General features: G+C 42.4%; 1 pseudogene; it reads right to left on the minus strand.

Moving 5' to 3' along the window:
• Nucleotides 1–286: 286 nt before the first annotated feature.
• Nucleotides 287–23,667, minus strand: LOC115639117 (annotated as a pseudogene).
• Nucleotides 23,668–25,257: the final 1,590 nt, after the last annotated feature.

Here is a 25,257-nt window from a genome sequence, read left to right on the forward strand (position 1 = left end):
ATGGGCAGCTTATTGGTTTTGGGGGTATTAGCACAGGAGTGGGAATCAGGAACTTCTGAATTCTAACCCTGACTGGAGATCCATCTGCTTTTGTGACAATGGGAAAATCACTTAATCTCTGCTTGAGTTTCTCTGTCACAAGTGGTGCTGTGATGATTAGTTAATAGACCAAGTTCTGGTCTGTTATGCCAGTGCAGTCCCACTGACTTCAGTGAAATTGCATTAGTGTACCAGAGTAGAATCTGATCTTCTTGTGGAATGGTTTGAAGAAGCAAAGCATCATATACAGTAAGTACTAAATATTAATTTATTAAATAGTTAAGATATGATTTTGTTTGCTCTCCATAGTCTGGAAACAAGTCATTTTTCCACAGGGAAAAGATGAACAACAATTCTAGAATAGAAACTGAAGCAAACATTTGATTATTTGATAACTATGGAACTAATGACATTAAGAAAATAAAATATGAGTCCAGTTCTTACCATTTTCTAAAATTCAATAAGTCAAAATATAATTTTTTCTCATGCGTTTGAGACACTGCTGGTCACCTACCTTCTGAAAAAAATCCTTATTTTTTCATATCATAGGACTGTAGTATTCAGGGCCATACTCATTTCTGTGCCTCTGTTATCTCACCAACTGTTTTTGATAAAATGTAGAAATTTCAGATTTAATTCTTTTAGTGGTAGGAGAAAAAAGTTTTGTACTTTTTCTTAATCTACTTCTTTGTCCAAATCCTTTAATCAATCTGGCTGCTGGCCATTAGAACATGTGCATCCAGCCCTGGGAAGCTCACATAAGTGTAATGGATCCCCCAGTGGCACAGCAGCTCATACAGCCCCTGCTGCTACCCCCCCACCAACCTCCCCATTGCTAGCACAGGAGATGTGGCTGGCCATCTTTATGGTACACAGTTCCCCAGTGATGGCTTTAGTCCCTTAAGGGTGTTAAGAGATGGCATAGATTAGACCACACATAGGGGTACTATAATATATGATGTGGGGGGGAAGGGGTGACAAGGAGAATACCCACATTATACACAGCAGCCCTAGGATCAGGGGAGTGTAAAGGTGAGGTTTATGCTGCCACTGAACCCTCCCCCACCCAACCTGCACTATGTGCACTTTAGTCATAGCTGAGAATCTGGCCCCTTTTATTTCAGAAAGACTTCTGAAAGGGTGGAAGACCAGACCAATCTGTTACAGTAGTGCCGCTACACATCTTTAAAGCGGGGACATGTTTATTTGGCACAGTGAACTTACAGTATAGCACCTTGTACAGTTACCATGCTACATAAATCATAATTTGTATTGAATATTATAGAAAAATGCCAATTAATTTTGAAAATTGTTATTTATGAAGAATCCCTTGGCAAAACCAAATTATCACAGTAGTATTCCAAAATAATCCTGAAGGACAGAAGTCTAAAATGCAGTTCTGTTATTTAGGAAAGGCGATCAGAATTCATTTTTCGAAGTTTGGCAGGCAAATTATCCTCTAGTCTTGTCCCTAAGGTGAGCATACCTTGAGGCTTTTTCTGTAACTCAAGATCTCCAGTAGACTGAGTCAAAGACTCAGATTTGATTCTGAAGGCCTTCAGTTGTATCCTTTCATCACCATCTTCATTGCTGGGAACAGAACTTATCTGCTGAATTTTTAAGAGATCTCCAGTACTGCAAGCTTTCTCTACATTGCTGGAAGTCATTCTCATGACTCTTCTCTGAAGGCCTGCCTTTCTGGAGCTAATTTTTTGCAGTTTGCTAGGAAACTTGTTTGTTTTCTCTTCTAAAATATCAATACAGTCAAGTGAGCAGATGTGTTCCCTTCTGTTTCGGTTGTTACCAATAGGAGTATTGAAAGGAGATGGAAGAGACAGGCTTTCCTCCTGTTCTTTAACACTATAAGGAGGTGTGGGGACTTCAAAGGTGGCATGAAACTGAGAGTATCCACACGAAAAAAGCCATCCTCTAGGACATTACTGGAGGAATCTGTGGCCCCAAAGAACTTCATCTTCTGTGTAGGAGGTCCTAGCCTGACACGTCATTCTACATAAACAGACGGGATCGTTAACCTTATAAAATGAAGAACAGATCAACATATGGTAGGAGGAGAATATATGGTAACATTGCATAATAAAAATCAATCCTATTCTACATCAAACAATACTGAGATAATGTGTTGCTCCATCTGGTGACCGCCAGTCTCCTAACAGTTGAGATAGTGTTTCTAAGTACTTAATCAGATTTGCTTATACAAATATTTGATTAACTCTGTCTTGTCACTGTACCAAACCAATTTATTTTGAATAGTGGGGAGATGTAATTACAAATAAAATAATAAAAGTGAGGTAACATATACTTCAGGGAATATTCTCTTACTAGGGGTATTGGTGTGCTACTTTAGTTGTACTAGTGTCTGGGAAGTTCTCTCAGAAGTGGTCCGAAAGGCCCATTACTCAGCTGGGTATGAGGGTTAAGGATTGTACTCCCGTCTTGAATTTAGAGAGTTCTCCAGCAAAGATTAGGAGTGCCAGGAACTAGAGCTAGATTAATACTTTTTAACACACTGCCCATAGCATGCTGAGCTCCTTTCTCACCAACACAAACCTAAAAACATCACTGCTGACATCATGTTACAACGGTCTCTGATATTGTTACATAAGCTATATTGTAAAAGTTTTGAGATTTTTTTGCCTCACTTAAGGCACAGATTCATAGATTACTATATTTTAATGAAGACTTGTAATTGATCATGAAAACATTTTAGCTCAGGCACAAAATCTGTTCCAAGTTTACCATGTTGTTAGGCTGATGGAAACAACCAATATGAATTTTCCAGGAGAACAGAATTTGAATGACTGCCTTGATATAATATTATACCAATTGATTAGATAATAATTAGGACTAAAGACAAACTGAAAGTGTCAACATTAAAATACAATATGTAGACCAGCTGTTCTCAAACTTTAGCAACCCGAGGACCCCCATTTTGATTTAAACTTTTTAGAGGACCCCCAAACCCGAGTAGCCACAGCTGGGCAAGACAGCCAAACGGAGCAGTCCCAGCCACGGATTGGGGGCATATTGCCCTGGCTCCAGCAAGGAGGGGGCTCAGGGGCTGGAGCAGGGGGTTGGGGCGTGTGAGGGTGTTCAGGGTTCTGGGTCTGGGAGGGAGTTTGGGTGCGGGAGGGGGCTCAGGGCTGGGGTGCGGGCTGTGGGAGGGAATTTGGGTACGGGAGGTGCTCAGGGCTGGCAGGTGGGGCATAGGCTCCTGGAGGGAGTTTGGGTGCAGGAGGGGCTCAGGGATGGGAGTTTGGGTGCAGGAGGGGTGCAGGCTCTGAGAAGGAGTTTGGGTTCAGGAGGGGGCTCAGGGCTGTGGCACGGGCTCTGGTGGCGTTTACCTGGGGTGCTCCCCAGAAGCAGTGACATCTCCCTCTGGGTCCTAGGCAGAGGCACGCTGGCCAGGCAGGCAGTTCTGCATGCTGCTGCTGCCTCCGTTGGCAAGCGCTGCCCCTGCAGCTCCATTGCCACATTTCCCAGCCAATGGGAGCTGCAGAGCCAGCACTCATAGGCAGGGGCAGCATGCAGACACACATACACACACACTGCCGTCCCTGCGCCTAGGAGACAGAAGGACATCTGGTTACCATACCCACTCCACCCCTTCCTCCGCCCACCTCTTCCCACCCTGCTCCATCTGTGCCCCTCCTCTTCCCCGCCTCTTTCTGCCACCTCCCCCAAGCGCGCCCCATCACACTCTCCCCCTCCCTCCTGCATGCTGCTTAACAGCTGTTTTGTGTCATGAAGGAAGCACTGGGAGGGAGGGGAAGAGTTGATCAGCAGGCCTGGCGGCTCCAGACAAGTCATGACTTGCAGACCGCTTGGAGCCAGACATGACTCATGGACCCCCCGGAGTATCTTCACAGACCCCCAGGGGTCCATGGACCCCAGTTTGAGAAACGCTGACATAGACAATTTACTTTGTTCAAAATCTTACCAGTAGTTTCAACAATTCCTTCAAGGATGACAACGATCTCAAACTGCTCACTTCTTAGCGATCTTTTAGAGAGACAAAAAAAGGGGCTTTTGGGGTTGATTTCATGACAGATGGTTAAAGGAGAAACTAAAAACAGCTGGTCAGCTCCAGTTCCAAATCCAACATCCAACTCACATTGATCTAATGGCAGGAATTCCCCTTCAGGTGTCTGTCGGGACTAAAGACAAAAAACAGTTAGGCCCCAGGCAGTATATGAAGTTGTGACTGGGTCTAAATGTGTATCTCTGATAACATTACTATTTAAACAGCAGTTCTCTGTGTCATCATATGGAGGTACTAGTATATTACACTAGACACTCCTAGATCATTCTGTATAACTGTTCCTGTCATTATTTACTACTCTCCTAGACTGTCATCTAGAAGCTTTGCTAACAGTGATTTTATATTTTTGTCCAGACCATTGATAAAGATATCGATTAGCATTGGGCCTAGAACAGATCCCAGTGGGACCCCACAAGAAACAATCTGACTGAATGATGAGGCTTCATTAACAATTACTTTCAGATCTACCAGTTGTCAGTTTTAATCCATTTAATATGTGATACATTAGTTTTGTATATTGCTATTTTTTTAGTTAAAAAGTCATGTGGTACTAGCTTAAAGGCCTTACACAACTCATGTAAATTTATCAACCAAACTTTTAATATTAAAAAAAAAAAATGACAAGACCTAGTCCGTAAAACCATGTTGACTGGCATTTTTCACTGCTTGCAGCCTGTATCAAGCATTTCAAGATTTAGTCCAGAACTGATATTCTAGAAACTGTCCTATTGTTACACAGGTCATTTCATTTATCCCTTTTAAATATTGGTACAATATTACCTTTTTTCAGTCATCTGGAACTTCCACAATATGCCAATATTTATTAAAAAATCAGCATCAGTTGGTAAGAGTTCTTCAGCCAATTGCTTTAAAGTTCTTGAGTGCAAGTTATTTGGATCTTGGAGATTTTAAATGTTCAGAAACTTTGCCAATGCTATTTAACATCCTCCCTAGTTACTTCTGGTTGGAAATTATGTAGTTATTATTGCTATGATAGGAATAATTATCCAGCTTCTTCCTAACTACAGAACAAATATTTAATACACATTTCTGCCTTTGCTGTATTATTATAAGTTTACTATTACCATCACGAGACATCCTGTTCTTTAGATCCTTTGTTAGACCTGGGATGAAGTCATAGCCCCACTGAAGTCCATGGAAGCTTTCACCTTATGTGATGGACTAGATGCCCTAGCAGGAGTTTTCCATCTTTAATTTCTACAAGTGACTACTGCATCTCCAAATTCCCTCTTCTCAGCACTAATACCACAAAAAACTAGAATGCCTGATGGTCTGGTATAGGTCGGCAATTATATAACCAGCTAATTAGCTGGTGGAGTATTTCAGCTATGTTAAATGTCTGTTTTAGTTCTTCAGATATTCATGTGTTTTTTTGTCTGTTTCCTGGCTAAGAAGTTGTGATGTCTTCTTATCCCAAATAACAAGGCTTTCACCCTCTTTGACAGGAATCAGTTTCTCCATGGCTGATGAGATCAATAAGAATGTCAGCTGCATGACTTTTAAAACATTGTGGGTGAAGGTTACAAGACTGACTGTGCTAGAAACTAAAAGCAAACAAGAATTCTGCCCCATGGTAATCACAAGAACCTGGACTAAGGGTGAAGGCTTTGTCAGACTACTGAAAAAAGTACTTTAGGTCCTTTCAGGAAAAGTTACAATATCAAACAGTAGAGTGCATAGCTTTAATTAAGTTGGCTGGCTACTGTTCTCTCAGGATGAGCATTAACTGGTAGCAGACATCTGATCTATCATCGAAACTGATAAGACTGAGCATGAGCTGCATGCTTTACCATGTTTTAAAGAAAATACCTTGAACCACTGATTTAGAAAAAAATAGGGCTGTCAAACATTAAAAAAAATTTCCATATATACTCTTTCATTAGCCTGTTCGTTTATAAGCTGACCCCCCAAAATGGATACGTAAAAATAGCAAAAACTGTATGACCCTTTCTTAAGCCAACCCTGTATTTCAGAGGTTGGAAAACTTTGGCTCCAGGCCCATCAGGGTAAGCTGATGGTGCATTGGCATGTTTTGTTTACTTGGAGCATCTGCAGGAATGGAGCCTCTCAGCTCCCTGTGGCTGCAGTTTGCCGTTCCCAGACAATGGGAATGGTGAGCCACGGCCACAGGGAGCTGAGGGGCTCCATGCCTGCAGACGCTCCAGGTAAACAAAACTACAATATTATAGATCAGGGATCAGCAACCTTTGGCACACGGCCTGCCAGGATAAACACCCTGTGGGGCCGGGCTGGTTTGTTTACCTGGTGCGTCCGCAGGTTCGCCTGATCGCGGCTCCCACTGGCTGTGGTTCACCGCTCCAGGCCAATGGGGTTGCGGAAAGTGGCGCGGACCGAGGGATGTGTTGGCCACTTCCTGCCATCCCCGTTGGCCTGGAGCAGCGAACCATGGCCAGTGGGAGCCAAGATCGGCTGAACTTGCGGATGCACCAGGTAAACAAACCAGCCTGACCCCCCAGGGTGCTTACCCTGGCAGGCCGTGTGCCAAAGATTGCTGATCCCTGTATTAGATATTCAATTCAATTATTCCATAGAGTTTAAAATCATCAAATTTTGGTGTAGACCTGTTTATAAGCCAACCCCCGCTCTTTGATGTATCACATTTTTACCAAAAATATTCGGCTTATGAACAAGTACATATGGTAATTATTATTCAACAGCAATCACAATAGAATACCATTTATTTAAATATTTTTGGATGTTTTCTACATTTTCAAATATATTGATTTCAATTACAACAAAATACAGTGCTCACTATTTTTATTACAAATATTTGCACTGTAAAAAACAAAAGAAATGATATTTTTCAATTCACCTAATACAAGTACTGTAGTGCAATCTCTTTATCATGAAAGTTGAACTTATAAATGCAGAATTATGTACAAAAAAACCTGCATTCAAAAATAAAACAATTTAAAACTTTAGAGCCCACTAGTCCACTCAGTCCTACTTCTTTTTCAGTCAGTCACTCAGACAAACAAGTTTGTTTACATTTGCAGGAGATAATGCTTCCCACTTCTTGTTTACAATGTCACCTGAAAGTGAGAACAGGTGTTTGCGGGACTCTGCTGTAGCTGGCATCACAAGGTATTTACATGCCAGATGCACTAAAGATTCATGTGTCCCTTCATGCTTCAACCACCATTCCACAGGACATGTGTCCATGCTGATGACAGGTTCTGCTCGATAACGATCCAAAGCAGTGTGGACTGACACGTTCACTTTCATCATCATGAGTCTGGAGCCACCAGGAGAAGGTTGGTTTTCTTTTTTGGTGGTTCAGTTCTGTAATTTTGCATCAGAACGTTGCTGTTTTAAGACTTCTGAAAGCATGCTTCACTCCTTATCCCTCTCAGGTTTTGGAGGGCACTTCAGAGTCTTAAACCTTGGGTGAGTGCTATAGCTATCTTTAGAAATCTCACATTGGTATCTTCTTTGTGTTTTGTCAAATCTGCAGTGAAAGTGTTCTTAAAACGAACATGTGCTGGGTCATCATCCGAGACTGCTGTAACATGAAATATATGGCAGAATGTGGGTAAAACAGAGCAGAAGACATACAATTCTTCTCCAAGGAGTTCAGTCACAAATTTAATGAATGCATTATTTTTTTAATGAGCATCACCAGCATGAAGCATGTCCTCTGGAATGGTGTGAACGGGCATACAAATGTTTAGCATATCTGGCACGTAATTACCTTGGAATGCCGGTTATAAAAGTGTCATGTGAATGCCTGTTCTTGCTTTCAGGTGATATTGTAAATAAGAAGCGGGCAGCATTATCTCTCATACACATATACAAACTCATTTGTCTTAGCAATTGGCTGAACAAGAAGTAGGACTGAGTGGATTTGTAGGCACTAAAGTTTTACATTGTTTTGGTTTTGAGTGAAGTTATGTAACAAAAATTCTACATTTGTAAGCTGCATTTTCATGATAAAGAGATTGCACTACAGTGCTTGTATGAGGTGAATTGAAAAATGCTATTTCTTTTATAATTTTTACAGTGCATATATTTAATAAAAATAATATAAAGTGAGCACTGTGCACTTTGTATTCTGCGTTGTAATTATTGTAAATCAATCTATTTGAAAATGTAGAAAGACATTTAATACATTTCAGTTGGTATTCTATTGTTTAACAGTGCGATTAAAACTGCAATCATGATTAATTTTTTTAATCACGTGAGTTAACTGCAATTAATCGACAACCGTAGAAAAAAAATCTTAGAATTGAGTTATCAACTAAACTTCATCCAAGTGAGTATTATACCAGTTGAAACAATTACTTGAAAAATTAGTTAGATCATACAATTTACTGCAAAATAGTGTATTTAAAAGCTGAGAGATCATATTTCTCACACTTTTTAAACACCAAACAGGTTTATAAAAAATAAGAATTGTCTCAAACCTCCATCCATCTCACCTAAGTCTTCTCAAGGTTTGGAAAAAGGTTAATAAAATCTCACTTTAGGTTGTGGAATTTCTATCACTGGAGGTTTTTAAGAGCAGGTTAGATAAAACATCTGTTAGGGAAGGTCTGGATAATACTTAGTCCTGCCTCAGTGCAGAGGGCTGGACTAGATAATATATCAATGTCCCTTCCAATCCTACATTTCTATTGTCTATGATTTTAATTAAACTTTGTCTTTAATTAAAATGGTTTGTCTGCAACTCTACCCATAAGAATTAAGAACCACTACAGAGGTCATGAGACTGTAAATCAGCAGTAACGTGTGAGAGACAGGGCCAGATTTATAGATTATAAGGCCAGAAGGAACCATTATGATCATCTATGGAAGACCTCCTGCATAACACAGGCTATAGGTCTTTCCTTAATTCTTGTTTGAACTAGAGTATATATTAATTAGAAAAACATCCAATTTTGATTTTAAAATTTCCAGTGATTGAGAATCCACAGAACCTTTGTAAATTGTTCCACTGTTTTATAACCTTCACTGTTAAAAGTGTGCCTAATTTCTAGTCTGATTTAGTCTAGTGTCATCTTCCAGCCCTTGGATCTTATTATACCTTTGTCTGCTAGACTGAAGAGCCCTCTTATCTACATGGGGAACAGAAATTTAACTGAGCAAGTTAACCTTCTCTTTGTTAAGCTAAACAGACTGATCTCCTTGATTCTTTCACTGTTAGACATGTTTTCAGTGGGGTTTTCTCTGAAGCACACCCCAATTTATCAACATCTTTCCTGTGTAGACCAGAACTGGACACAGTATTCTAGGAGACGTCACAGAAGTGCCAAATATAGAGGAAATATAACCTCCCAACTCCTACTTGATTGTCTCCGAATAATACATCCAAGTATTGCATTATTGCTTTTGGCCACAGTCTCTCACAGAGAGCTCATTTTCAGTTGATTATCCAGCTGCTACTAAAGTTAGACATTTTTAAATGAGCAGTTCTGGATAACTTGCTATCAAGAGTCTTAAAAGAGCTGACTGAGTTTGCTGAACCATTAGTGTTGATTTTAGTAACTCTTGGTACACCAAGAAGTTTCAGAAGACTGGAAGAAAGGTACTGTTGTACCAATATTTTAAAACAGTGAATGGGCCAATCAGGCTAATTATAGGCCTATCAGGCTCACACTGCTCACAAGCAAGATAATGAAGCAGCCAATACAGGACTCAATAAAAAATTAAAGGAAGGTAATATAATAAATGCCAATCACCGTGGATTTATGGAACATAGATCCTGTCAAATTAACTTGGATTTTTTGGTTGATAAAAGGTACTAGTGTTGATGTAATATACTTGGACTTCTGTAAGGCATGTGACTTGGTACCACACATCATTTTGCTTTAAAAACTAGATTATTATAAAATTAACATGGCACACATTAAATGGATTACAAACTGGCTAACTGATAGGTCTCAAAATGTAATAATAAATGAGGAATCACCATTGAGCAGAGTGTTTCTAATGGGGTCCTGCAGGAATCAGTTTTTGGCCCTATGGTATTTAACATTTTTCAATGATCAGAATTAAGAGGACAGGTCTCTGATACAGAGTGCTCTGAACTGCTTGGTAAGCGGTGCAGGCAAACTGTGTTTTGATATGGCCAAATAAGAAGTCATACATATAGGAACAAAGAATATAGGCTGTATGTAGAAAATGAAGGACTCTTTCCTGGGAAGCAGTTACTTTTAAAAAGATTTGGAGGTCATGGTGCATCATCAGCTGACCATGAGTTCACAGAGTGATGCTGTAGCAAAAAGAGCTATTGCAATCCTTGGATGTATCAAGTAGGAGTAGGGAGGTTACGTTACTTCTGTATTTGGCAATGGTGCAACTGCTATTGAAATACTGAATTCTGGTCTCCACAATTCAAAACAGATGTTGATAAAGTGGATAGAGTTCAGAGAAGAGCCATTAGAATGATTAAAGGATTATAAAACCTGCTCTGTAGTGATAGACTCAAAGATTTTGAAGAAGTGAGCTGTAGCTCATGAAAGCTCATGCTGAAATAAATGTTAGTCTCTAAGGTGCCAAGTTTCTTTAACTTAACAGAGAGAAGGGTAAGAGGTGACTTGAGTACCTATATGGGGTAGAAATATTTGATAATGGGCCTCCAGCAGACACAGGTATAACAAGATCCAGTGGTTTGAAGTTAAAGCTCGACAAATTCAAGACTAGAAATAAGGTGTAAATTTTTAACACTGAGGGTAGTTAACTACTGGAACAGCTTACTAGAGGTTCTGGTGGATTCTCCATCACCTGCAATTTTTAAAGCAAAACTGAATTTAAAAAAAAAAAATATGGTCTAGTTGAAAGAGGAATTTTTGAGGGGAAAGTTCTATCGTCTGTGTTATACAGGAGATCAGACTACATGATCACACTGGTTCCTTCTGGCCTTGGAATCTATAAATTATGAAACTGACTTCAATATCTTGTAACAGGGCTTCTTCTCTGCCTCAACAGGTCCCACGCTTCCTGTTAATAGTGGATGGGGAAATTCTGTCTCCAATTGGCCCTCCCATTTCTGGGCCTGCTAGGCACTTAATGCTTCACTGGGGCTTCTGGCCTCCTTGGTGGACATCCAGTGAGAGAGAAAGGGGGGTGACAGGCCCAATCCTGCCCTCTACTCTGGGCCCCAACCCAGGAACCCTATAAGTAGCAGCCTCACATTGCCAGTTCCCAGGAAAACTGCTAGCTTCCTGGGGTTACTTCCTCATGCCCCTTGGCTTCTTATCCCCACTTTGCTTGGGTGGGATTCCTCCTGCCAGGGGAGGAAGAGCCCCTAGTCTCTGGTAGCCCTTGTGGGCATTGCAGCACCACACCAAATGCACGGCTCAATCTCTCCCCTTCTGGCAGGGTCCTTTTCTTCAGATCCTTGGGCCTGGAAGGATCCTTAGCTCCTGTTTAGGGTTTCTCCCCAATCTCTGTACCTGTTGGCTTCTCCTCTGGTCCTTGTCAGCTTCCACACCACTCAACTCTCACAACACCTACCACCCACACTAACTGTCTGGAGGGGAAAGCTTTTAACCCATTGTGGCAGGTTCTTAATTGGTTTCAGGTGTCCTAATTAACCTGGAGTAACCCCTACTCAGTTACCAGGGGAAGAGGGACCTGCTTATCCTGAGGCTAATATACCTTCCTTCCTGCACTCTTCTGTAGTCGTCTGGCCTGACCCTGTCACAATCTGAAAAAGTGAAAGCTGAAACAAACTGACTTGGTTTTTGTAACCTATTTTCTGTTTGATGGGGTGTACCAGCCTTTGGGGCCCCCTACAGGACTCCTCCCCATGAAACAGTTCTCTGTGAGAAAAGGAGAACCATGTTGGGATCCAGTGAGACCTGGTTCTCCAGCAACCGGAAGGGCTGGAGACCCGCAACAGTCAATCAAGGCCCAGAAGGCCAAAACAGAATGCCTGCTGTCAGTGTCAGGAAGGCAGTTCCTGGCTGGAGCCAGAGGAGCAAGGAGGGACATTGCCAACGTCACAGCCACAGGAACAAGCAGAGCCAGTGCCCATTACTGGCCACAATTGAGGGCAGGAGTTCAAGATTCAGTTTCAGAGAGGGAATTTCACCCAGAATGGTGAGAAACTATTTTGGTTATAATTGGCCCTGAAGGACAGGGAATTGCTTCTATTTTGAGTCTGTTATACCCTAGAAGGCTTTTGAACTGTGACACCTGGCTGCAGGGCTGAGCCACAGAAGACTCACAGAGGCTGACAGACAGCATGCAGGGGGTGCTGGGAGCTGCAGAGAGCAGCAACACCATGCTAGCATGTAAAGTGGCGCTTATAGAGGTGACTGCAACCCATCACAATACAGTTGTCTTCAATCCACTCCAAAACTGATTCTGGCATCTCTATTGCAACATTGTACTATTCGGCAGTGTTGCTAGGCAGCTTCACATACCACAGAAGGGTAATCAGCCACCACTATATGATGACATCTTTGTAATCTGAGTGCCCTGGGACAAACAGCACACGTCCAATAAAATATCACACACTTTAGATAGTCATACCTTTTTAAAACAGCAAAGCTTTCAGAACTCCCTTGTCCCTCACTGAAACTGTGTGTGGAAACATTGTGTTCATTGGCTAAATATGGGTCCCCTTAAAAGTATAAAAGTGTGATAAAGGATATCTCTTAGCATTGCTTTACTCTGATAGAATTAAAGCTCCATCTAATCATGTGCAAGAGAAGTGAAGCAAGATCAGCTGTCAGCATGATTGGACAAAGCACAATTGGAAGAGCACAAATTGCAAGAAACACAGGACCTTCTTGGTAACTTAGTCATTTTCTGGTATGATGAGAGTGTAATATAGCACTGAGGATGTGGGTAAACTCACCATCTTGGAGTGTCCATAAGTTATGAGTGATATATTATACATGTATCACTCCACTAATACAAAGCTGCCCAGAAGCTGACTTACTGGCCACAAGAGGGTCCCCAGCACATGGGGGACCTCAGATGGTGTAGAGCCACTGCAGGATCCACGCCAATCCTCACCCCCTGCTCCAGTTGTGAGGTGGGTGATGGCTTGGGATGAGGGTGTGACCTAGGTACTTGTGTGCCCCAGCTGCCATTTGGAGTCAGGGATAGCTGGAAAACTTAGATACCTTCAGGCTACTCTAAACATATGTTAGAAGACTCATGAAGTGCTCAGCCAAGATAATATGGAGGGGAACACAAAGGACTGCTAAGCACTCTTTCTTCAGAGTTGCATCAAACACACTTTAGCCACAGTTGAGGATCTGGGCCCTTATCAGCCTACTAGCAGTCTGACAACAACATAATTCCAGAATTTTCTGCTTTTGGAGGTTGCCAGACACAATGATGCACACTGAGTTTGGAATTAATGCAGGTACCTACCATGCATACATTACCTAATAGCTGCTAAACCCTGACTACACAATGGACAGCTACACTAATGGGAAATGTGTGATCATGGGAGACTTTAACTTCCCAGATATAGACTGGAGTACAAGTGCTAGCAAGAATAGTAGGGCTCAGATTTTTCTGGATGTGATAGCTGATGGATTCCTTCACCAAGTAGTTGAAGAACCGACAAGAGGGGATGCCATTTTAGATTTGGTTTTGGTGAGCAGTGAGGACCTCATAGAAGAAATGGTTGTAGGGGACAACCTTGGTTTGAGTGATCATGAGCTAATTCAGTTCAAACTAGATGGAAGGATAAACAAAAATAGATCTGGGACTAGAGTTTTTGATTTCAAAAGGGCTAACTTTAAAGAATTAAGGAAATTAGTTAGGGAAGTGGATTGGAATGAAGAACTTGTGGATCTAAATGCGGAAGAGGCCTGGAATTACTTTAAGTCGCAGCTGCAGAAACTATTGGAAGCCTGCATCCCAAGAAAGGGGAAAAAAACCATAGGCAGGAGTTGTAGACCAAGCTGGATGAGCAAGCATCTCAGAGAGGTGATTAAGAAAAAGCAGAAAGCCTACAAGGAGTGGAAGAAGGCTGGGATTAGCAAGGAAAGCTATCTTAGTGAGGTCAGAACATGTAGGGATAAAGTGAGAAAGACTAAAAGCCAAGTAGAGTTGAACCTTGCAAAGGGAATTAAAACCAATAGTAAAAGGTTCTATAGCCATATAAATAAGAAGAAAACGAAGAAAGAAGAAGTGGGACCGCTACACACTGAGGATGGAAAGGAGGTTAAGGATAACCTAGGCATGGCCCAATATCTAATAGTACTTTGCCTCAGTCTTAATAAGGCTAATGAGGAGCTTAGGGGTAATGGAAGGATGACAAATGGGAATGAGGATATGGAGGTGGATATTACCACATCTGAGGTAGAAGCCATACTTGAACAGCTTAATGGGACAAAATCGGAGGGCCCGGACAATCTTCATCCGAGAATATTAAAGGAACTGGTGCATGAAATTGCAAGCCCGTTAGCGAGAATTTTTAATGAATCAGTAAACTCAGGGGTTGTACCGTACGACTGGAGAATTGCTAACGTAGTTCCTATCATGGAGAAAGAGTGATCCGAGTAACTGTAGGCCTGTTAGTTTGACATCTGTAGTATGTAAGGTCTTAGAAAATTTTTGAAGGAGAAAGTAGTTAAAGACATTGAGGTCAGTGGTAATTGGGACAAAGTACAACATGGTTTTACTAAAGGTAGATCATGCCAAACCAACCTGATCTCCTTCTTTGAGAAGGTGACAGACTATTTAGACAAAGGAAATGCGGTAGACCTAATTTACCTCGATTTCAGTAAGGCATTTGACACGGTTCCACATGTGGAATTATTAGTCAAATTGGAAAAGATGGGGATCAATATGAGAATTGAAAGGTGGATAAGGAACTGGTTAAAGGGGAGACTACAACGGGTCGTACTGAAGGGTGAACTGTTAGGCTGGAAGGAGGTTACTAGTGGAGATCCTCAAGGATCGGTTCTGGGACCAATCTTATTTAACCTTTTTATTACTGACCTTGGCACAAAAAGCAGAAATGTGCTAATAAAGTTTGCGGATGACACAAAGCTGGGGGGTATTGCTAACACGGAGAAGGACTGGGATATCAGCGTGGGGCATGGGTCACTTGCTGGTGGATTCTCTGCAACTTGAGGTCTTCAAACCACAATTTGAAGACTTCAGTAACTCAGGCATAGGTTAGGGGTTTGTTATAGAAGTGGATGGGTAGGGTTCTGTGGCCTGCTTTGTGCAGGGGGTCGGACTAGATGATCACATTGCTCCCTTCTGACCCTAGAATCTATAACTTCTTTGGACTGTAAACTCTGCTCCAATTACCTGTTTTACTTTCACATTACAGAATCATAGAAACATAGGGCTGGAAGAGACATCAAGAAGTCATCATCAAGTCCAACCCCCTGTTCTGATGCAGGACCAAGTAAATCTGGACCATCCCAGACAGGTGTTTTTCCAAGCTGTTTCTAAAAGCCTCCAGTGATGGGGATTCCACAATCTCCCTTGGAAGCTGGTTCCAGAGCCTAATTACTCTTATAATTAGAAAGTTTTTCATAATGTCTAACCTAAAAATTGCTTGCTGCAGATTAAGCCCATTACTTCTTGTCCTACCTTCAGTGGAGATGGAGAACAACTGATCACCATCCACTTTAGAACAGCCCTTACCATATTTGAAGACTGTTAACAGGTTCCCCCTGTCCACTATCTTCTTTTCCCAAAACTAAACATGCTCCCTTTTTAAAAATCTTTCCTCATAGATCAAGTTTACTAAAACTTTTATCATTTTATTGCTCTTCTCGATTCTTTCTAATTTGTCCACATCTTTCCTAACATATGCCCCCCAGAACTGGACACTGTACTCCAGCTGAGGCCTCATGAGTGCCAAATACAGCACACAGTTACCTCCCATGTCTTACATATGACACTCCAATTAATACACCTGTGACGCTGCACTCCATCATGCTTTATAGAAATTATTCTTATGAGTGCATATATGACATAACTGGAATATGTTTTATGCTAGATATGCCATGTAACCTATCTTTCAAAGGGTATGATCTAATGAATATTTCATCCTATTTGTATATATGTATCATTTTTATATTTGAAGTTACGAGCGTTGGCTGTATGCTTGTATTTAAAGTGTTTGCTATAAGAAACACATAAGAAAGGGTAAGGGATTATTCAAGAAGTTGGAGTACTAAACTAACATGGACTTTGAGATACCAATCCACATCTGAGCTTTCCTGGGAAAGTTCAAACTAACATGTAAACAATGGCATTGGCCTGCAAAAAGCTGAATCATTCATGGACATGTGACTGCCCAGGTGGCTACAAACTCCATCTTGTTGCTGTGATTTTGCACAGAAGAACAAAGGGGTTTCTGCCCACAAGAGAGAGAATATAAGCTTTATACAGAGTAAAACAGATGTATTCGGGGTTTAGGCTCCCAGAAAGACTGAATACTGGATGCTGGGAAAGTCCCTGTTAACTGAGGAAACCCCTGAGCTCAGTGAATCTTAATTTCTGTGAACTGCAGGGGGGCATGGCCCAACCTCTTGGTCTGTGCTGGAGCAGACTGGTGCGTCTAGCTCGGCAAGACGGAAGTGGAGGGAAGGTGTGCATGTGCGCGCGCTCTCAGTGGTATCCCAGCACATCTAGTGACAGTCTTGAGGGAATTTCTGTGATCCAACCTATCACAACACCCCAAAATTAGTTTTTTTTCACAATTGCATCCCACTGTTAATTCATATTCAGTTTGTGATTGTCGGAGAAAAACTCAGTTCTCGCTTTTAGTTTGGGTGCAGCAAAATCAAATACTTTATTATTTCTCAAGCAATATTAATTGAGGGAGGGAGTGCCCTAGGACACTGGGTTGCCCCAGTCCCGGACAGGTCTCTCCACAGGTAAACAATTACAGCAAGCATTTATACCTTTGTTACAGACAATAGCAAGCAATATTACAGACAATGATGAGCAACAGATGCATTTTGTTTATGCATAGGCCATCCTACTATCTTATTTTTCTCAGCTTCTGGGAGCCAGCCTATGGATTTAATTATCAGTGCAAGGTCGTAATAACTTCTCACACAGTTCTTTTCTGCTCGCCTCACACAATTCTTGCTTCTACAAGTCTCACGTCATTAGGGTTACAGCTGGCCTAACTCTTGTTAACAAACTGACATGCATTAAGATCCCCTACAAATCCTTGTCAATTCTTTCCCTTCTTCCACATGATCCACTATAAACCCCAAGATTCTTTTCCAAAGTACTATCACCTAGTCAGTTATTCGCCATTTTGTAGTTGTGCATTTGATTTTTTCCTTCCTAAATGAAGTACTTTGCACTTATGTTTATTGAATTCCATCTTGTTGAATTCAGATCAATTCTTCAATTTGTCGAGGTAGTTTTGAATTCTAATCCTGTCCTCCAAAGTGCTTTCAACCCCTCCCAGCTTGGTGTCATCTACATATTCCATAAGCATACTCTCCACTCCATTATTCAAGTCATTAATGAAAATGAATAATACTGGACCTAGGACTGACCCCTGCAGCACCCCTCTAGATACAGCCTTCCAGTTTGACAATGAACCACTTATAGTTGTTGAGTATGGTCTTTCAAACAGTTGTGCACCCACCTTATAGTAATTTAATCTAGATCACATTTCCTTTGTTTGCTTATGAGTTTGTCATGTGAGACTATGTCAAAAAGCTTACTAAAATCATGATGATATATATATCACCTTCTGCTTCTCCTATCCACTAGGCCAGTAAACCAGTCAAAGAAGGAAATTAGGCTTGTTTGGTGTGATTTGTTATTCACAAATTAATGCTGACTATTCCTTAAAACCTTATTATTCTCAAGGTGCTTACAAACTGATTGTTTAGTAATTTGTTCCAATATTTTTCCAGGTCCAGGTATCAAAGTTAGGCTGATTGGTCTATAATTACCCAGGTACTCTTTGTTCCCCTTTTTGAAAACAGGTACTATGTTTGCCCTTCTCTAGTCCTTTGGGATCTCACCCATCCTTCAGGAGTTCTCAAAGATAATTGCTAACAGCTCTGAGATTGCTTCAAATAATTCCCTAAATACTCTAGGATTAAATTAATCAGGTCCTGACAACTTGAATACATCTAATTTATCTAAATATTCTTTAACTTGTTCTTTCCCTTTTTTGGCTTGCATTCCTTTCCCTTTGTTGTTAATATTAATTATGTTGAGTATCTGGTCACCATCAACCTTTTTAGTAAAGACTGAAGCAAAATGGGCACTAAATACCTCAGCCTTCTTAATGTCATCATTTTAGCTCTCCTTCCCCATAAGTGGAGGACTATGCTTTCTTTTGTCTTTCTCTTGCTCCTAATATATGTAAAGATCCCCTTCTTATTACCTTTTATGTCCCTTGCTAGGTGCAACTCATTTTGTGCCTTAGCCTCTCTGATTTTGTCCCTACACACTTGTGCTATTCTTTTGTACTCCACCTCAGCAATTTGTCCATATCTCTACTTTTCGTAAGATTCTTTTTGATTATCAGGTCACTGAAGAACTCCTAATGGAGCCATATTAGCCTCTTAACATTCTTCCTATCTTTCCTTCTCATCAGGATAGTTTGGAGTTGTGCCTTTAATATTGTCTCCCTAAAAACTGCCAGCTCTCTTTCCATGGGAAGACCTACTAAAGTCTGATTTTTTTTAAGTCAATTGTCCTTATTCTGCTCCTCTCACTCCTTCCTTTCCTTAGAATCATTAAATCGATCATTGCCCCTCCCTTTTCCTCTGCTCTACTCTCTACCTTCTCCTCTCTGTCCTCATTCCATCCCTTCGCTTCTCTCCTTTCTTTTAATCCCACTTCCTACCTCTTCCCCTCCAAAATAAATAAATAAATAAAAACCTCTGAATAAATAAGCAATGATAGCCTTCTTCCTGGCCATTTACACACTGTGTGTTTTTTTTAACTTTTTAGACTATGAACTCTTTGGTGCAGGGACACTTTTCTTCCCTGTACAGCACCCAGCACAATGGGATCCTATCCTGATAAAACTGTCTGCAATGCAGACTTTTTCCATGATACAATTTCTCATTTTAAATATACAAATTATTTAATCAAATATAATTCTGTTATGTCACAGGAATCATGGGAATCCCTTTTTCTGTAAAAGGAATTGCAGAGGGATGGTGTAAGCAAGGAAGCTTCTCATACTTAGGCTTGGAAGGATTAGATTTTTATCAATAATGTCCTTAAATGTCATTTCAGTGAACGCACAAAATGATGAAAAAATATTTCCATAAATTATCATAGAAATTTACAGATAAGTAAAGCAAGAAAAATGCTGCTTGAAAATTTTACTCTCTTAATGTATATACAACGTTGTAATGAATGTTGCATAAAGCACACATTTACACTCTGCTAAAACAGCCAGCTTATAAAGCTTTAACTTTTTGAATCTCGATGTCTGTCATTAAATAATTGTCTGAGCTACTCCTAACTTCCTACAACTGTGAAAATTTAGATACTAATAGAAAAAAAGCTTAAAATGAGCAATAATATCAATTAAATGGTAAAAGACAAAACTTAAATTCTAACAAGTCTACACATACTTCATCAGCAATCTTTAGAAGTCAGGAGATTTCCAGCTGGGGAAAAGCCCCTGCTACTGTAGCTTGGACTGTAAAACAATTGGACATAAAGTTCTTCAAAGAGAGTTTCCTAAACACTGTTTCTGAACAGCTATATTCAGACTTTTGACTGAAGTTGAAGAATAAGTTCATTTATCTGGATTTAAGTGCAGAGTGCTTTGAAATGGCACAACCATAGAAATCTACCTTTTATGTTGATATCTAAATTGCTGGTCTAAGTGCCAAATTAGAGGATTTGTCCAAAGATTAGTTTGATTCAAAGATTTCTTGAGGGCGAAAGATCAGGAGACTGCTGAATCTAATGTTACCACAGATTAAGGTCTAGTTAATACAGTAACTCCTCACTTAAAGTCATCCTGTTTAACATTGTTACATTGCTGATCAGTTAGGAACATGCTCATTTAAAGTTGTGCAATGCTCCCTTCTAACGTTGTTTGGCAGCCACCTGCTTTGTCCACTGCTTGCAGGAAGAGCAGCCCGTTGCAGCTAGTTGGTGGAGGCTTGTAACCAGGGTGGACCGGCAGTCCCCCTATCAGCTCTTCGCTCCCCTAAGTTCCCTGTGCTGCAGCCACCCAGCAGGCTATCAATCGGCAGTTCAGCTGTCCCTCCCCCCACTGCCATGTGCTGCTCCTGCCCTCTGCCTTGGAGCTGCTCCCAGAGACTCCTGCTTACTGTGCAGGGAGGGGAAAGGGAGGGCTAATGTCAGGGTGTCCCCCCTACTCCTGCACCCCACTTACCCCTTCTCCATATAGACAGAGCGAGCTTGGGGCAGCAGCTGCTGTCTCAACTTCCTGATCCACTTAAAAAGACAATGCACTTAAGAGTGGGTCAGCTTACTTAAAGGGGCAATGTGCATCACACACACACACCACAGTGTGAGTCTGTCTCCATCTGCTATGCTGTCTCCCCTCCCTCCTGTTTATGCTTCCTTGATGAGAGGCTACATCAACAACAATGTGTTAACCCTTGATGGCTCAGCTGAGTGCTAGTTCATCATTAGCAGCAAAGCATTCCCTGGGAAATATCCCACCCTCTTCACCCTCTAACTTCACCACCTCAACCCAGCTTCACAATCATCATAGCTGTGAACAGTATTAAATTGTTTAAAATGTATACTGTGTGTATATCTATATAATAGTTTTTTGTCTAGTGAAAAAAGTTTCCCTGGAACCTAGCCCCTCTATTTACATTCATTCTTATGGGAAAATTGGATTCGTTAACATCGTTTCACTTAAAGTCACATTTTCAGAAACATAACTACAACGTTAAGTGAGGAGTTACTTTATAATACTCCCCCTTGGTTACTAACTACTACCCTATCCAGCAATTCCACATTTGATAATCAAAATGCCTGCAGCAATTTTCCTTCTTTTATTTGGCCAAACTAGTTAGAGAATTCCCTCAAATAACAGAAATGCTGGATGGAACAGTAAGTTTGTCTTTTATCTCCTGTCAAATTAATGGTATAAAACATGCTTACTGTAGCTGGTATCATAGAAGAGTACTGGTTCATCTTTTAGTTGGAATCGAGATTTCACCCCTCAATAATGCTTAGTTTTATACTTGTTTACTGATAAAACCGTCCTAAAGGAATCTATTTGTGAATTTCAGCATAACTTTAAAAATGGAAAATCCTATCCAACTCATCTGCAGAAATTGTTCATGTCTGCTCTTCAGAGATGGACTCTTTCTTAAGTGTTTTATCCTTCCACGTTATTTGTGTGTTTTTAAGAAAACAGAACAAAGCTTGCCAATGTGCAAATCTCTAACAGTGGTAGGAAAATCCTTACAGGATTGGTCAAAAAACAGGCTAATGCTCCTAAAGAAACTTGCATTCAAGTTTAAAGCAAAGAAGCTTTGGGGTTTATTCTCTGTAATAGTTCATATTACTTCTATGATTAATACTATAAATATCAGTTTTTAATCATTTTTATATTTCCAAACACCTGCAAGTAACAAATAGTACATTTCTGTGACATTTGTGGGGATCACTCAGTAAGGGGTTCTGTCAGCACCTGCCTTGAAGCTTTGGATACCTTAATGCTGTACTGTTATGGCTTAGAGTTCTGACACCAGTAGCCAACCCACAAGTACAAAGATCTCAACTCTGGCTTCCACCCACCTTTTTACTTCTTGCAGGGTGACCTCACTAGCCTTTCTGATCCCAAGTCCCCCCAAATCAGTTTCCCCAAGTTAAGAGAAGGGAGTTACCTCACAAGTGGCGAACCAGTGTTGGCAGGGCCAGTTCAGTCAGGGTGGATGTAGCCCACTCCCAATAACTGAGGAGGAGGTGTCAATGCCAGGAGAGGCATAGCTGCTTTGTAGTGACATCCACCCTGATGGAATTGGCCCTGTCAACACTGGTTCTCCACTTGTGAGGTAACTCCCTTCTCTTCATGTGTCAGTATATATGCCTGCATCTGTAATTTTCACTCCATGCATCTGAAGAAGTGGGTTTTTACCCATGAAAGCTTATGCCCAAATAAATCTAATTAGTCTTTAAGGTGCCACTGGACTCCTTGTTGTTTCCTTACTAAGCTCTTTTATTCCTTAGTCAGTTACACAACATACAGCTGAAAACAGAAGTGCTCCCTGGAAGGTTTCATAAAGTTACATTGGTTTGTGTTTCTGATTTAAAAAAAACAAAACAACCACCACCTCTGAAGGCACCAGGCTGCAAAAGTCCCCTCTCCCAATTTCTTGGACCAAAATAAGGTTTTCATCTTTCCCTCCGACTTCCATTTTCACCTCTCTCCCATATCAACTCTCTCACGCCTCATTTCTGAGCACCCTGAAAAGATTCCCGCTTAGCTGCTTGGGAGGTATTCTACAGTGCCACATCCTTCTCCCTGGCCGCCAAACAAACAAGCATCCGTCTCAGAGTCAAGTGAACAGAACCGAGTTTCCAGCTGCTAAACACTAGCGTCTCTCGCTGAAGGAAGGAAGGTTTCAAACTGTCAGCGCCCTCGTGAAATTCGGCACTATCCCAAAGGGGCAAAGAAGGCCAGGGGGACAGTCGCCCCCTGGGTTTTGCTTCACTGTAAAGCTGGGTGTCACTGGAGGGTGGTTAAAGGGTTAATCCCCTTAGAAAGCGGCTAAGAGAATCAGACAGGGTGCCCAGTCCTATCCATTGTACAAACCTCTGGGGCAAAGCTCGACGGACAGAGCAGGGCTGTGGCACGGCTTTGAAAAAGTCACTGCTGCCTCTGACTGCCGAGAAGCCTCCTGAGCTGCTGTGAATTGGACCCTCTGGGACTCTTTTCCAGCCCGGTCCCCATCCAGGCTAACCCAGGGCCAAAGCCATCCCCGTCCCCCCCGTCCCCCCCGGCTCACCTTGATGAGCTTGCAGCGGATCTGAGCAGAGACCATGTGGCTGTTGCGCAGGTTGCCCACCCGGAACATGAGGCACAGCCTGCCGTCCCGCTGGGAAATGACAGCGGCCCGACTGAACATGAGGGTCTCGGCTCGCTTCTTGGGCTGGGACATCTTGATGAACATGCAGCCGATGAGGAAGGCGTCCACGATGGAGCCGAGCAGGGACTGGAAGAGGAAGAGCACGATGCCCTCGGGGCAGCGCTCGGTGATGTAGCGGTGCCCGTAGCCGATGGTGGCCTCGGTCTCGATGAAGAAGAGGAAGGCGGAGGGGAAGTTGTACACGTTGGCCACGCAGGGGTGGAGCTCTGGTCGTGCGCGCGGTGCAGGTCGCCCCGCAGGTAGGCGATGCCCCACCACATGGAGGCCATGACCAGCCAGGCCACCGTGGTAGGTCAGCAGGAAGATGAGCAGGTCCAGCGCCACTTGAGGTCCACCAGCGTGGTGAAGAGTCGGAGAGGTAGCGGCTGCTCTCGCCACCCAGGTTCCCGTGCTGTGCACGTTGCAGCGCCCGTTCTTGTCCACGAAGCGCTGCCGCTTCCTGCGGGCGCTGCCCCGGGCTGAGCCCACCGCCTGGTACTCGTCCCAGAGGTGTCTGCGCAGGGCCGACATGCCGGGCCGAGGGCAGGAGATAGCTCCCGGGCTAGACAGGCCCTTTGTCTGGGCGCCCGGCGCAGGGCTGCGGGCAGCAGCGGAGTCCGGGAGCGCTAGAATCTCTCCCTGATGGGGGTCCGGCTTCCCTTTGGCTGCTACACAGTTTTCTGGGAGCGCTGCCTCCCGTCGGCGCTTCAGCACAGGAGCGGAGCGGAGCAGAGCGAGGCTCAGCCGGTGCTCCTGGGGCTCAGCAGGTTGTGGAGCCCGCAGGAAAGTGGCTGAGACGTGAACGTTGGGGGGCGGGGACGGGCTGTCACCTCCCCCCCGCCTCTGCACCTATCAGCGAGCGCAGCTCCTGCTGTCTGGTCCCCTGGGGAGAAGCCGCGGACTGAGGGAAGAGAGCGAGCCAGCAGCAGAGAAGCCGGAGTAGGGTTGAGCCAGGCTTCTCCCACGCTGGTTATCACAGGGAGACGCGGGGGGCAGTAACGTGGGGTAGGAACAGGGAAGAATTTCTGTCCCCCCTTTGGGTTGGCTGATTCTCCAGGATTTATTCTGTGGGGTGTGAATCCATGCTGGTTGGGATGGAGGAACAGGCACCGCCAGAGACGAAAAGTACAATCCAATCTGGCGGCGAAACCCACACCTAGGGGCGATGTTTTTGCAATCACAAATTGTACAAACATAAGACTAAGCGCCAGGGACACAATGTAGCCTTTCCTGCTCTTATTGTAGTCAGGGCGCGAACTCGCGACACTGGCATCCAAATCTGCCTTTATGTTTCAAAGCGTTTACAGTCAAAGTCTAGCTCTGAACATCTTTAACCAAAATGAATTATTACCTACATCATCTCATATCGGTGTAACAACCCGCTAGCAGAGTGCTGGCTGCAAGCGATTGGAATAAGAGTGCAGTGAGTCACCCACTGAAAACTAGTCCTGCCATCAGCACAGGGGACTTTACAGGGAACAAAGTAAGATGGCTGGGCTCTTACACAGTAAAGGAATTTGAACAAGCGAATCCTCTCAGCCAACATTTAAAATTTTTACAAGTAAGGCAAAGTTCAGCACATCAGGCGTTAGAGGCTCCTGCTTCTGGCTGAAGTGGAAAAGTGACTTGGGAGGTAAGACTGAAGTGTGCAGAAAAGAACGCTCAAGAAGCTTCCAGTGATTTCAAAACCGCTTCATACCTTCAAACAAGAATGAAAAGATCTGAGATCGCAAACAACTGGGCCTAAATCAATGACAAGCTATCACAGTGTAGGATGATTAGGTATTTTCTCTCTCACTTTTTATTCATATAGATAATGTTTGTCAGAAATATTATATTACCAAGAGCCTGATTCAAATACTAAGATTAGTGACACTTGATTGGATGAATAATTGCAATATCTAATTTTCAGCAATGTTTTCTAATCAGTTACTGACAAATTAATTTTAATTATAATTAATAGCTGCTTTTTGTTGAATATCCAGAATGGGAAATAAAGTGACTTATTTTAATCTTCTTGGAGTTAAATTTCCGTATTTTCACTCCATCCTGATGGGGATCCAAGTATATTTCTATTACTTCTTTTTCTGACACAGGTACAGGCTTTTGACCGACCTTAAT

The sequence above is a fragment of the Gopherus evgoodei genome, chromosome 23 (assembly GCF_007399415.2).
Source record: "Gopherus evgoodei ecotype Sinaloan lineage chromosome 23, rGopEvg1_v1.p, whole genome shotgun sequence".
Lineage (NCBI taxonomy): Eukaryota > Metazoa > Chordata > Testudines > Testudinidae > Gopherus > Gopherus evgoodei.